The sequence below is a fragment of the Grammomys surdaster genome, unplaced genomic scaffold (genome assembly GCF_004785775.1).
Source record: "Grammomys surdaster isolate TR1022 unplaced genomic scaffold, NIH_TR_1.0 217, whole genome shotgun sequence".
In the NCBI taxonomy this organism is placed as follows: Eukaryota; Metazoa; Chordata; class Mammalia; order Rodentia; family Muridae; genus Grammomys; species Grammomys surdaster.
In genome coordinates, this window is record NW_021604662.1 from 3,010,386 (window position 1) to 3,024,763 (window position 14,378).

At 39.7% G+C, this 14,378-nt stretch overlaps 1 non-coding gene across 1 annotated transcript; it reads right to left on the bottom strand.

Annotated features, from left to right (window-relative positions):
- Window positions 1–3,263: 3,263 nt before the first annotated feature.
- On the bottom strand, window positions 3,264–3,370 carry LOC114625443. The gene has a single exon (XR_003712080.1). It is a non-coding gene; the product is annotated as a U6 spliceosomal RNA (small nuclear RNA).
- Between the last annotated feature and the right edge of the window lie 11,008 nt (window positions 3,371–14,378).

Consider the following 14,378-nt stretch of genomic DNA (forward strand, 5'->3'; position numbering starts at 1 on the left):
TTAAGAGTCTGTAGCCATTACCTGAGGATCCAGCTATACCACTCCTAGGCATATACCCAGAAGATGCTCGAATATACAACAAGGACATATGCTCAACTATGTTCATAGCAGCCTTATTTATAATAGCCAGAAGCTGGAAAGAACCCAGGTGTCCTTCAATTGAGGAATGGATTCAAAAAATGCGGTACATTTATACAATGGAGTATTACTCAGCTATTAAAAACAATGAATTTGAGAAATTCCTAGGTAAATGGATGGAACTAGAAATTATCATCCTGAGTGGGGTAAACCAACCACAAAAGAACACACATGGTATTCACTCACTGATTATTAGATATTAGCCCAGAACCTTGAAATACCCGATTCACCTCACAGACCACATGAAGTTCATGAAGAAGGAAGACCAAGTGGGGGTGATTCGGTCCTTCTTAGAAGGAGCAACAAAATGCTCAAGGGAGCAAATATGGAGACAAAGTGAGGGACAGAAACTGAAGGAGGGGCTGTCTGAAGACCATTCCACCTGAGTATCCATCCCATGTGCAGTCACCAAAGGTAGATGCTGATGTGGAAGTCAGGAAGTGCATGCTGATAAGAGCCTGATATAGATGTCTCCTCAGAGGTCTGCAAGAGTCTGACATATTCAGAGGCAGATGCTCACAACTAGCCATTGAACTGATCATGGGGTTCCCAATGGAGGAGTTAGAGTGAAGACCATTGGAGGTGAAAGGGTTTGTGGCCCCATGAGGAGAGCAACAATACCAACCAACCAGAGCTCCCAGGGTCTAAACCACCAGCCTGGGAGCACTTAGGGAGGGATCCATGGCTTCAGCTGTATATGTAAGAGTGGCGGGCCATGTTGGACATATGTGGGAGAAGAGATCCTTGGCTTCATGAAGGATGGACGCCCCAGGGGATGGGAATTTGAGGGTGGGGCGGTGAGAGTGGGGGGGTAGGTTGGGGTACATCCACAGAGAAGGAGGAGGGGGGGTTGGGGGGTGGGGGGTTCCTAGGTGGGTGGAAGATGGGGTAAGGGGACAACATATGAAATGTAAATAAAATATCCAATTTAAAAAAATGTTATGGAAAAAAAAGAATCTGCAGCCTATCTTTCCAGGCCCTTCTGACTTTTATCTTCCTATTTTAAAAAATTAATAAATTAATTAATTAACATTCCAAATGCTGCCCCACCAGCCCCCCTCACAGAGTCTCTCCCCATCTCTTCCCCTTTTCCTCTCAGAAGGTTCCCCACTGGGTATCCCCCACCCAGGCACATCAAGTCTCTGCAGGATTAGATGCATTCTCTCCCACTGAGGCCAGACAAGGCACCCTTGTTGGGGACTGAATTCTACATCTAGACAACAGCTTTAGGGACAGCCACTGCTCCATTTGTTGGGCGACCCACATGGAAACTGAGCTGCATGTCTGCTACATATGTTCTGGGGGCCTCAGTCCAGCCAATGTATGCTCTTTGGTTAGTGGCTCAATCTCTGAGAGTACCAGGGGTCCAGGTTAAGTTAACTCTCTTGGTCTTCCTATGGAGTTCTTATCTCCTTCAAGGCCTTCAATCCTTCACCCAACTCTTCCAAAAGAGTCCCTGACCTCTGTCCAATGTTTGGTTGTGGGTATCTGCATCGGTTTCAGTCAGCTGCTGGGTAGAGCCTATTGTAAGACTGGCTGAATCTTAGCTACTGGGAGCCCTGGAGTGAATCACTCGGAGATCGATGCAAAAGCAAGAGGAGTTTATTGTTCCAGCATGCTGGGGTAGTCCTGCATCCAACAGGAGAGGCAACCCTGGGCAGCTCTCCAGGCAAGCTGTTATACAGTTTCCAAGGGCAGAATAGAGAAACGGCAACTAGGCACAATATGATTGATTGGCAGAACAGTGTGACTTTTAAACTGATTGGTCCTCAGTTCGACCCGAAGAAGGTGTCTACTACTCTAGGGGTTTCCCTATCTGCAAGTGCCCAACAATCACCCTCCCTCCCCATGTGGTCTTCCTGGGAAATGTAATTCAGCCTCTCCCTTCTAAAGGGGAATGGTGCCTACATGCTCTAAGGACTTCTCTCTTCTGGGAAGGATAGGGGCCTGGTGGGATTTTCCAAAGGTTCTGAGATGACCTCTTCACTACCAGAGACAGTTGTGCTAGGCTCCAGTCTGCAAGCATAACAGGGTATCATTAATAGTATCAGAGATTGGTGCTTGCCCAAAAATGGGTCTCATGTTGAGCAGGATATTAGTTGGTCATTTGTTCAGTCTCTGCTACATCCTTGTCCCTGTATTTCTTTTAGCCAGGATGAATTTTGGGTTAAAAGTTTTGTAGGTGGGTTGTAGTCCTTACCCACCCATAGAGGTTCTGCCTGGCTACACAAGGTAACCTCTCCAGGTTTATATCCCCACCCACGTTGACTCCTGGAAGCCTCCCCAGTGATCAAGTAGGCTTCATCCCAGGAGAGCTCAAATTGTTCAATATATGAAAATCCATCAACATAGTCCACTATATAAACAAACTGAAAGAAGAAAATCACACAAACATTTCATTAGATGCTGAAAAACCCTTTGACAAAATCCAACACCCTTTCATGTTAAAAGTCTTGGAGAGAACAGGGATGCAAGATGCATACCTAAACATAATAAAAAGCAATATGCAGCAAGCCAATAGCAACATCAAATTAAATGGAGAGAAACTTGAAGCAATCCCACTAAAATCAGGGACAAGACAAGGCTACCTACTCTCTCCCTATCTATTCAGTATAGTACTTAAAGTTCTATCTAGAGCAATTAGACAACAAAAGGAGGTCAAGAGGATACAAATTGGAAAGGAAGAAGTCAAGATATCACTATTTGCAGATGATGTACATATACATAATATACATAACTGACCCCCAAAATTCTACCAGTAAACACCTTCTGGCTTTGAAGGCAGGTGTAATTCTAAGATGTTTGCCTTTATATATTATATATGTTTCCTTTACAGCTTTTATAATAGTCATTCGGCTCTGTACATTTAGTGGCTAATTATGTGGCACAGGGACTTTTTTCTGGCCCTACCTATGTGGTGAGCTGTATGCTTCTTTTACCTTTATAAGCATCTCCTTCTCTTTTTTTTAAGGTAGTTGGATATTTTATTTTTATTTTTTTTCATCCTCAATTTTTTTTTAATTTTTTCTCAAATCATAATTAATTCACACAGGGGTATAAACACAGAAAGGCAGGATGTGGGGAAGGGAATGACACTGGAGTGTGGGTGTTCAGGGAGAATACAGAAAAATGTAGAATGCTTCACGAACTTGCGTGTCATCCTTGCGCAGGGGCCATGCTAATCTTCTCTGTATCGTTCCAATTTTAGTATATGTGCTGCCGAAGCAAGCACAAGCATCTCCTTCTTTAGGTTAGAAAATTTTTCTTTTATAATTTTGTTGAAAATATTTCTGGGCCATTGAACTGGATTCTTCTCTTTCCTCTATTCCTATTATTCTTAGTAAGATTTGGTCTTTTCATAGTGTTCCAGATTTCCTTGGTGTTTTGTGTCTGGAAATTTTTAGATTTAACATTTTCTTTGACCAATGTATCCCTTTCTTCTATCATATAGTCAATGCCTGAGATTCTCTCTACCATCTCTTGTATTCTGTTTGTAATGTTTGCCTCTGTAGTTCCTGTTCTCTTTCCTAAATTTTTCATTTCCAGAATTCCCTCAGTTTGTGTTTTCTTTATTGCTTCTATTTCCATTTTCAGGTCTTAAACAGTTTTATTCATTTCCTCCAAATGTGTTTTTTTCTTGCCTTTCTCTGAGGGATTTATTAATTTTCTTCAATTGTTTGTTTGTATTTTCCTTAATTTCTTTAAGGTGATTGTTAATTTCTTTTTAAGAACTTCTATCATCTTCATATAGTTAATTTTATGGTCTTTTTCTTGTGTTTCAACTATGTTGGAATATTCAGGGCCTTCTGTGGTAGGGGAACTGGGCTCTGGTGGAGAGATGTTGCCCTGGCTGTTATATTGTGTTCTGACACTGGCATGCAGGCCTCTGGTTTGGGGGTGATTATAGGTCTAGGTGCTGATTTCTGAGTATGTCCTTGTGAGGTACATGTTTTATTCCTTGGTTTCTGTTTCCTTTCTGGATCTTCAGAGAGTGTGTTGGCTGTATGCTGCCTATTTTCCTAACCTGCTTTGCTGGTGTGTTCATGGTGAATGCTTACTGGTTTTGCAGGTTGGGAGTAGGGGAAGTCAGGGGAAGATGTTCAGTTGCAGAGCTTGGGACAATCCTAAGGATTGGGTCTGAACGAACAGAGAAGGTGAAGAAGGTTCCTTGGCAGCCCACCTTGTCTTCTGTCAGGTGTGATCTATGTTTGAGCATGGGGTGTCCACCTGATTTGGGGACTGGGACTCAGCAACAAGGAGGGAGGGGAGGCCAAAGAGGAATTGTCTGTGGGATCTTCCTGAGGAGGAGGCATGGAGGGATGCAGGGTGCAGCTGGTACTCTGTTGTAGTGCTAGGGATTACCCTGAGAATTGGTTTTGGGAGAACAAAGAACCACAGACAGTTTAAAGATAAAGAATAGATGGAGCTGGGGAAATGACTTGGCAGTTAATGCTTGTTGATCTTTCAGAAGGCTGGGGCTTTGCTCTGAGCTCCCACATTTGTCAGCTCACAATGGGATGTAGCTCCAGTTTCAGATGATTTGACACCCTCTTCTGGCCCCCATGGGCACCCACACAGATGTGCATAGACATACATAGACATAAACAAAAATAAAATAAATATCTTGTTAATATTGAAACAATATACTGTGGAAAATACTCAAGCTGAATTAAAGTCTGCTTAGGCAGACTTAAAGAAGTATTTCCATGAATAAACAGAAAAATCTATATTCAGAAATAGCAGCCATATCTGTAAACCTGATACTCAGGAACCTGAAGCAGAAAGATGACTGTGCGTTTGAGGTGAGCCTGAGCTACAGAGTAAGTTTCAGGCAAGCTTGGGCTAGAGAATAAGAGTACAATATATAATGGTAAATGGGTCAACTCGGCAGGAAGGAATTTGGATGGTAAATGTGACGTCACTTGTAATAACATAGGTTAAAAATAATCAAGGAAATCATGACTTAAACTCACTCATTGACTGATTGAACAAGTAGGGAAGAGAATACAAAAAGTGTACATGTACTAGTTAACTGCGTGATCGAATTGATATTTGGAGAATAGCCATGAAACATATCAACACACCAGGGTATAAGTGAATCCCAATGAACTGAAGACCAAAATCATACAAAGGAAATTATTTAACAACAGTGAAGCAACCAGACATTGACAACTGAAATATAATTAGAAGTAAAAATTTACAATTGATACAAAGCATTTGGATCCCTACTGATTCTTTTATAGGTCAAGAGAGAGCTGAAGAAATTGAATGACACATGAAGGTCATCATTTTTCTGTCTGCAAAATAAGAGGATTCTTGCAATGGGACACTGGGAGGAACGATGTTATCTCCACTACCTGAAGCATCCTCCAATATTAAAACTCCCTAGTTACCACCAGTATGTAACTTTTCCTATTTGTCACTGCTTAAGGAAATAGAGAAGACAAATGGTACATCTATTATCCTAAGGTAAGAGTCCCCTGCACTCTGAAATACTTAAAAATAGCATGTAACTTGCAGGAGGTAGTCCTCTCCTTTCACCACATTGCTCATGATGATCAAACTCATGTGGTCAGCAGCTGTATTTATCCATGGAGCCATCTTGTCAGGTCATGACCTGGAAGGGACAGCAGCATGAGGATATAGGTGAAACTGGATTACCTGTGAGTTTGTAATTGTGAGGCTGAAAGGTTGTATATAGTGGTCATATATATTATTCTGTCTGATAAATGTTTTAAATTTTTCCATGACAAAAAAAGAAAAAGAAAAGTGGGGGAAAGAAAAGAATTGGTAAATATGGGGGTCAAAAGTATCTGTTAAACTCTTCCAGGCTTAAGACAAATGAAAAGGAATGGGGAGCTTTTTCCTTTTACACATAATGACTAGAAATCCCAAGAAAGATGCCAGGTGGCTCAAGACAAGGATATGCCGTCACACTTATCGATGAGATTAGTTTCCAGTTGGCTTCAAATTGATTCCAGGGTCAGGAATTTTAGTAGAAGCTCCATAAATAACTTACATAGTGGAACTTTGTATGATAATCACTCATTTGACATTTTCTCCTTTCCAGTTTTTATTTTTAAATGCATATAAAATTTGTCAGCCATGGGCCTTTTTTCTCTTCTTACATCTGGTACCCATGATGTGCAAAAGGCCAACTCTATTTTTAGCTTTTGTGCATTTGAGCATTACTTCCAGGTTCGATAGATAAAAACATTCATTGATACATGTTTAGAGGACAAGGTAATTTCATAAACTGGATGCTGAAGATCAATAGACTCATGCAGAATTATGATGATTTTAATAAAATATAATAATATCTTATTAACTGCATAAACCACTGAAGCATAATATGAACAGTGTTGACACAGTAATCAAAATCAAACTAACAGAGGTTTCCCCAGATGTATTTGTGAAACCAAGAGATGTATAAAGTTTAGTAACTATACTAAAACAGCTTTCTATTTATTCTTTCCTGTGTTAATGAGCATCAAGTCTCAATTAGTGGGCCAACTGCATTATTTTTCAAATTAATGTCCAATCTATTATGTCTTTCCTTGGGTCTTAAAAACTCCTAAGAAAAATAAATTTCTGCTTAAAACAAAACAAAACAAAAAACTGCATGTTAGAATCCAACTTAGGAGCAAAGCCTTCTACAATATTTGCTGTCTGCTTGTCCCAAATTGACCTCCACAGTAGCTTCCATAAGGACAAATTCTAGATCATAGAAATCATGATCTAAAAGTTGCTTAAACTCATAAATATAGATGACAAGGTCCTTTGGGATCTGTCTCCAGTGCCTCATCTCAAAGCGACAGGAAATTCTCTTCATGAATCATTCTGTCTGGATTGACTTGAACTTTACATAACCAGTGGACAGCTTCATGACTGCTGTAAGGAACTGCAAAGCTCCGATGGCCTTAATCTTGTTATATCAAGGGTGTCTGCACTTGGAAAGATTCCAACTGGTGCTCCACCAGGGAAATTTTCCTTTATACTTACCCTTGCTGGTTTATGGTTGACATAGCAGTTGAGTCAGGTAGAAAGCCTGGCTCACATCATTTCTGGTTTCAAATTGTCATTCTCTTAACACCTAAGATTGAAATAATAAGTGAGTCTTCTTCAATGTTTCTTCAAACAAATGTTTCTCAAAATCATAGAGAAATATATAGTCACACACACACAAGTAATTCCTTGCTATTTCAATCTGTTCCTGAAAACATGCAGATTGCAATTTTTTTGTATTGAGGAAATACATCTTCTATTATGTTAAATTGCAAAAAATAATGTGTGTGTTCTTGGCCATACGAAAGACAATTTTCTCAATCATTAAAATACCCTTAAGCCCATATATAATCACTTATCAAAGATTTGAACATAATTTGAAACACTTAAAATACCAAATGCCTAATTATGTGCAGTGATCTATTATATGGAACAGGGATTTTTAAAATGTTGACCCACATTGGAAGTTTGTTGGAGCATGGAATTATGAAATACAGCAATTTTTCTTTTTAAGCTTTTAAAATTATATTTTTGATTATTTGTGTATGTAGGCGTATGTGTATGTTCATGCCACAGCACATATGTGAAGGTCAGAGGACAATGTGTGGAATCTGGTCTCTCCTTCCACCTTGTGGGTTCTAGTGATTGAACTCCAGCCATTAGGCCTGTTGGCAAGCACCTTTGCAAACTGAACTGTCTCGCTGGCACCAGCATTTCTAACACTAGAGAAGGAACCAGGAATTCATATTTATAGAACAGCCCCTTGTGACGCTGACACTGTCAGCTCAGTTGCCACAGCCCTGTGGAAACACATAGATAATAAATCTGGAATAAAATTTTCACAGTTGTCACAGTGAGAAAAAGGAAACCTTTAAAAACTCAACCTTTATTATGTGGCAAGCATATGTCTAGATGCTGGGTACATAGTGATTAGTGTAATAAACATGGCGCTGCCTTTATAAACTTAGAAATACTAAGCAAGAAAGCATAAACTAGAAAATCAGTAAAATACACTCTACTACAATGTGTGATAGAGAAAATGCATGAAACAGAAAGGAAAATAACAAGATGCTATTAGAGACAACAATATAAAGATGGAGAAAGGGGAGTCCTTTATTGAAAGTAATATTTTTGGTTTTGTCTTTGCTTCTTGTCTTTCTTTCTTTCTTTCTTTCTTTCTTTCTTCCTTTCTTTCTTTCTTTCTTCCTTTCTTTCTTTCTTTCTTTTTTGAAGTTTTCTATGGAAATGTTTAAAATGCTAAAATAATAAGAAAATAGCCCACATTATCACTATCTAAAAACAACCTTTTAACATTTTGGCATTGCGATTTCCAATTAAACCTATAAACAACTTCTTTCACTGACGTGAGAGGTGAATTTAACGGCCAACAAGGACACTGGGTCACCCTTGCTACCCTGACAATAGAGTAAAAAGAACTAACAGCGAGCATGTGGTGTTCTACAGCACTTATCAACAACAGAGAAAGTGGCAGAGAGGGAAGAAAATCCCAGGTGTTGGCTAATCAAGTAGATTATGATAATCCTATTAGAGAAACAGGAAGAGAGATTCAGGATAGCCTGGAGGTAGGGAAAGGACACCAATAATTCAGGCTCTAAAAATCATCACCCAGCCATTGTATAAAAGGCCCTAGGACACAGAAATATTTGGATGTTTCACATAGATGCTCTTTAAAGCCAGGGTAAACAAAACAATATATGACCTGGGGTATAAGTTAGCAAAGTAAGACAATATTATTGTAACTCAAGAATAGCCAATAGTAGCCTAGGTTAAAGGAAAAAAAAAACTCTAGACTATCAGAAGAGGGTAAGAAGTAAACTGAAGTCTATGGTTGACAGAACAGTAGTCCTGAAACACTCATACCATAATCTCTGGAGCCTGTGAAAATGTTACCTTACATAGTAAAAGGGACTTTGCCCATAAAAAAATCATAAAACTTAAAATTAGGAAACAATCTCAGATTACCAAGCTATGCTCAGTGTAGCCTTAAAGTGAAAGAGAGAGGCAGAAGAGGAAGAGAATCAGATTTGATGATGGAAGAAGAGAAAAGACTCAGACTGGCATTGAAGTTGGAAGAAAGGGGCCATGAATGAGCCTGGGGATGGATGCTCTCAACTGAAAACCATGAGGGGAACTTTCAGACTCTACCTCCATGAGGAAGTGAGTTCTGCCTACAAACTCAATGACCTTAGAGGTAGATTCTCCCCTAGAGCTTCCAAAATGGAACTCAGACCTGGAAACACCATGATTTTTAATCTGATGAGGCATGTGTCAAATTTTTGAAGTACAAAGCAACTAGGTAATGTGTTGTGCTGTTTTAGGTATGTAATGTTTTAGTAAATTATTTTGGCAGTTGCTTCTCAAAAAAGTAATTATTCTTTCCTTTTTTCAGATCTATTTATTTTTATTTTATGTGTATGAGTGTTTTGCCTGCATGCATATCTGTGTACCATTTGTGTACAGTGTCCAAAGAGGCCAGAAGCAGTGTCAGAGCTCATGGAACTGGAGTTACAGATTGTTGTTGGCCTTCTTGTGGGTTCTGGGGACTGAATTAGAGTCCTCTGCAAGAGCAACTAGTACTCATAACCACTGAGCCATCTCTCCAGCTCCCTAACTAGCTGTAGTGCTGGGAGTTGAACTTAGTTCCTCATACATGGCAGACAAGCACTTTGTATCACTGAAATATATTGCCAGCCCTTATTGTCTCTTATTGAAACTTGCTTCACTGTTTGACCATTGGAAGTATTACTTGTGTCTTTTATGGCCCACCTGAGTCCTTAGGAAGTCTAAATAGAGTCATCATAGCAGACACATCAGAGGCGATGGATGATGAGTCTTTCATTATGTCAGAATGTTTCAATTCATTGGTTAGGCAGTTCCTCACTGATGGTACAAGGTTCTGTCTGCATGCTGCACAAGGTAGCTGTATAAAGTATATTGCCTGTCTCCTTCCCTAATTCATATCCAGGTCCTTTAAGGACAACTATTATCAGAATCCCTATGCCAGCCTCATGGCAGTGTACAGGGAAGCAAAAGGGAGTTGCTTACCAAGTAACAGGAATATTCAGGGTGTCTGTCACCCTGTCTAAATATCAAGCTGTTTGATTATTCCTCCCTTATTGTTCTTGTAGTGTCCAGTAATGTCATAGTTTTTGATAGCTGGTATTTAGTCATTTACTAAATGGAGCCTCCTAGGGGCAATACTCAGCCCCTCTGTCATTGAGCAGTGTTTCTCAAGCCTGTCCATAAGAAATATCTGGGGAGTTTCTCAAAAGTAATGCTACTCAAACCCTATGATGGACCAAGTGAAGCCAACTTTTAGAGTGTTGGGACTGTCTACATGTGGGCATGTTGCGAAAATACTTGAGTGGTTCTGAAGGGATGTTGGAGCATTGCTGCCTTAGGGACTTTCTCAGCTATTCTTTTGGTCAACTGGGAATATTGGCATCATTTGTGTCTATGAAAGCCTGAAGCCTGTAGAGCCAATCAGAAAGTGCTCCAAAATGGGAATTGCCTCCACAGATACTGCAGGAAAAGGGTACAAAAGCCAAAAATCTCCACCTGTACATGGAGGCCTTGGCTGCAGTTGAGACTTTGCCTCTGGTAATGCAGGAGATGAGCATGAGCTAAAGCTTAGAAAGCAAACATATAGGGGCTGGAGATATTGCTCAGTGGTTAGAGCATTTACTGCACTTGCAGAAGACCTCAGTTCTATTTCTAGCTCCCACACTGAGTACCTCAGAAACACCAAAAACTACATTTCCAGAGGATCTGACAGTCTTCTCTGGCCTCTGCATATACCAGCATATATGTGATGCATATAAATTCACACAGGCACATACACGTACATTAAAAATAAATCTTTTTTTAAAATGCACTTCCTTCTTTCTTTTACTAACCTCATTAAAAATATTCAGTATTTTAACAAACCAAGATGGTAAGGGGTAAACCTTAAAGTCTATGGAAGACCAAACAGTGGTCCTGAAACACTAATATCCTAATCTCTGGAGCCTGTGAAAATGTTAGTTTGTATAGTAAAGGGGGAATTTTCCCATAAAAATAAGATCATAAGATTTAGAACTGGGAAACAATCTTGGATTACCCAGCTAGGTTCATATATTTTACTTTTGGAATGCAGCAGACACGTTGACTATCCATGTCTTGATCAGCTCAAGCTAGCTGGACAATATAGCATAGACTAGGTGTCTTAAACAACATGTACTTATTTCTCATGGTTTTAGCAACTGAATAGTTTGAGATCAGATTGCTGGCCAAGTCAACAGCTGGTAAGGATCTGCTTCCCTGTATCCTTTTATAGTAGAGAAAAGAAACTCTGGTCTCTATTTTATAAGGCTACCAATCTCATAATAGACACCTAACCCTCAGGACCTCATCTAAACCTTATTACACCCTGAAGCCCCACCAACTAATACCATCCCATTGGAGGCTAGGCCTTCGACATATGAATGTTAGCAGTTGGTCACACTCAATTCATCAGATCCTATCACTTCCTAAATATGTGAATTAGAACAAATTGTGTCATCTGGGTACCTAGGGAATCTGAATAATCAAATCAGAGGTTGCTAGAAGAGGTAGGAAATCTTATCTTTGGAGTCTTTGGTTAAGACTGATAGAGGATTTCTGTGGTAGGCAGAATGTTTCCCAGAAGCTGTATATCCCTTATTTCTCTCAGCTATGAGGTGATGAACGTTGTGTGTGTTTGTGTTTACACATACAAATATAATCAAAGGAATATGTGGGTCTATGTGTGCTCCTGATGTGCAGGCCATAGGTCTACTTTGAGCTTCATCCCTCAGGAACTGTCCATGTTACTTTTTAAGACAGTCTCTCACTGGGACACAGAGAGCTCACTAGTTAGGACAGGTATGTTTACCAGAGATGCCCAGGGTCCTTCCTGTCTCTGTCTCTCCAGTAGCTGGGGTTGTAAGCACGCTCCATCATTCCTGGGATTTTTACATGGATTCTGGGGACTGGAGCTCAAGTCCTTAGGCTTGCACCAAAAACACCTTATTGACTGATCAGTCTTCTAAGCCCCAAACTTGTACAGAAGGCTTCAAACCACTACATTTGTGATCATTTTTAAGGCAGCAATGGAGGACTACCATTTAAACTAATGTAACTGCTAAGGCATTTTTGAGCTTTTTTTACACAATGAAAAATTTTAGCAACATTAATTTTGGTTTGTTTGTTTGTTTGTTTTGTTTTGTTTTTTGAACCAGGAGAAGAGTCAAATTCACAGGATGAAAAAACCTTTTACACAAGCAAATATGCAGAAACACACACATATACCTTCATACACTCCTAATGAGCCTAGCTATTCATCTCATATTTACATACTTACACACATACATTTGTACTTACATATGCATATGGAGTAAAAGCCCAAGCACCAGTGCAGGAAGAACTCACTCATTCTGGATGAAAAATGAGCTCCAGTCTATATTGCATAGAGATAGAAAAGGCTTCTACTCTTTTATTGTTAAATGATGAATCCCAAGGCTGTAAGAAGAAAGCTTTGGTCTCTTTAGTAAGACTAAGCTTGCCTTGCTGTTAAGACCTGTTCCATCCCATGGTAAGGAGAAACTGCCTGCTCTCTCTGCAGCTTCTTCTTTGTCTCTCTTTCTCTGCATTCTGTGTACTGCTCTCTTCTGCCCTAGTCTAATGTCATCATTCCTACTTTTTTGTACATTTTTTAGGAGAATAGACCACAAAGTTTTTCTAAGCATCCTTTTTTTTTTAATACAAAAGTTCACTCAAAGTTCAAGCAAAAATTGAAATCAGAAATTGAATAAGAAGTTTACAACAGAGATGTTTACATGTGTTTCCATTAAGAGCAGTTATCTTTTTTGTTGTTTATTTATTTATTTATTTATTTATTTAGATCAAATCGTAATTTTTACTTCTTCACACAGGGGTTGTAAACACAAAAAGGCAGGACGTGGGGAAGGGGATGACACCAGAGTGTGGGTGTTCAGGGGGAGTACAGATATCGTTCAGAACAGGGTATCAGCTGGGTGAAAGTTCAGGGGACAGGTCACTATGAGTCTTCCTATGACTCGCTTGTCCTTATCTAAGTTGGTATTGTCTGCCAAGGCTACCTATTTACAAGGTCTATGACTACTCAGGCTGGTAAATTTCTATAAAAGCTGCCTGTTTACAATAGCTTATAGCCATCTGTTTTATTGTTTTTCCACAGAAACCCAAGACAGGCCTATTGCTGATTTTAGGCCTATGGCTGATTTTAGGCCTACAGTGTGTAAGCAAGGCTGCCCCTGACATCTCCTCCCTTGTCTAAGTATAGAAGGGCTGTGGTGATTCTAATCTTGCAAAGGCGAGGATAGAGGCCTGGCCTGCAGTAATTGAAGGGGACTTTGTAATGGCTCTGGTCCCCCTGTGAGGCATGAGGGCCATGCCCATCCTGATGTCCTTTTCCTGGAGAGGGGATACTTTTGACATCAACCCCTATGCAGTCAGGCTGCGACATTAACTTTGATTGGGAAATATAAATCGGAAGTTGAGAGATGAGAAACGTTATCAAGTTTGAGTGGTCAATTTGCTCTAGAACAGTTAGCCCAACTGTTGACTTTCCAAAAATGAGTGATGATGACAATAACTTAAGCAGTGGTCCTTTCTATGAAGTTTTTGGAAAAAGTGAAGAAAACATGAGAAATTATTGTGTCTGGCCAGCTATGATGTAAACTATATGACACAGAAAGCTCTGACTGTTTCAAGAGTAATCGAAACACATGAATTTGGAAAGGAGATTTAAGTATCATCTAGGTGCTTTTATCATGGAGCAATGGGAACTTTTGAACAATTTATCATGCCCTTTGTTCATGGGTGTATGGCTAAACAGTTAGGCGTCTTTAACTGCCTTACCGTCTTACCAGCCCCTCCTTTGCCTATGTTCTCTTTACCATCAGGCCCACCTTGTCTGGCTTTGGAGTTATGCTGATAATCATAAACAACCAGCTCCTGTCCCAGAAAAGATATAATTCTAGTAAGGATATTTAATGAACAATTAATAACTAATAATAAATTATGCAGTTTTTCATTATCAATTTCATAGAGTCACTTGATTTTCAAAGATTGCCTGTGTTGATTTTTTTTCTTCTACTAACCACTGGATTGCAAATTAACAATTGCTGCTGAGTCTTTGCACAACTTCCAGGGACTTGACCTGACTAAGGGCAATA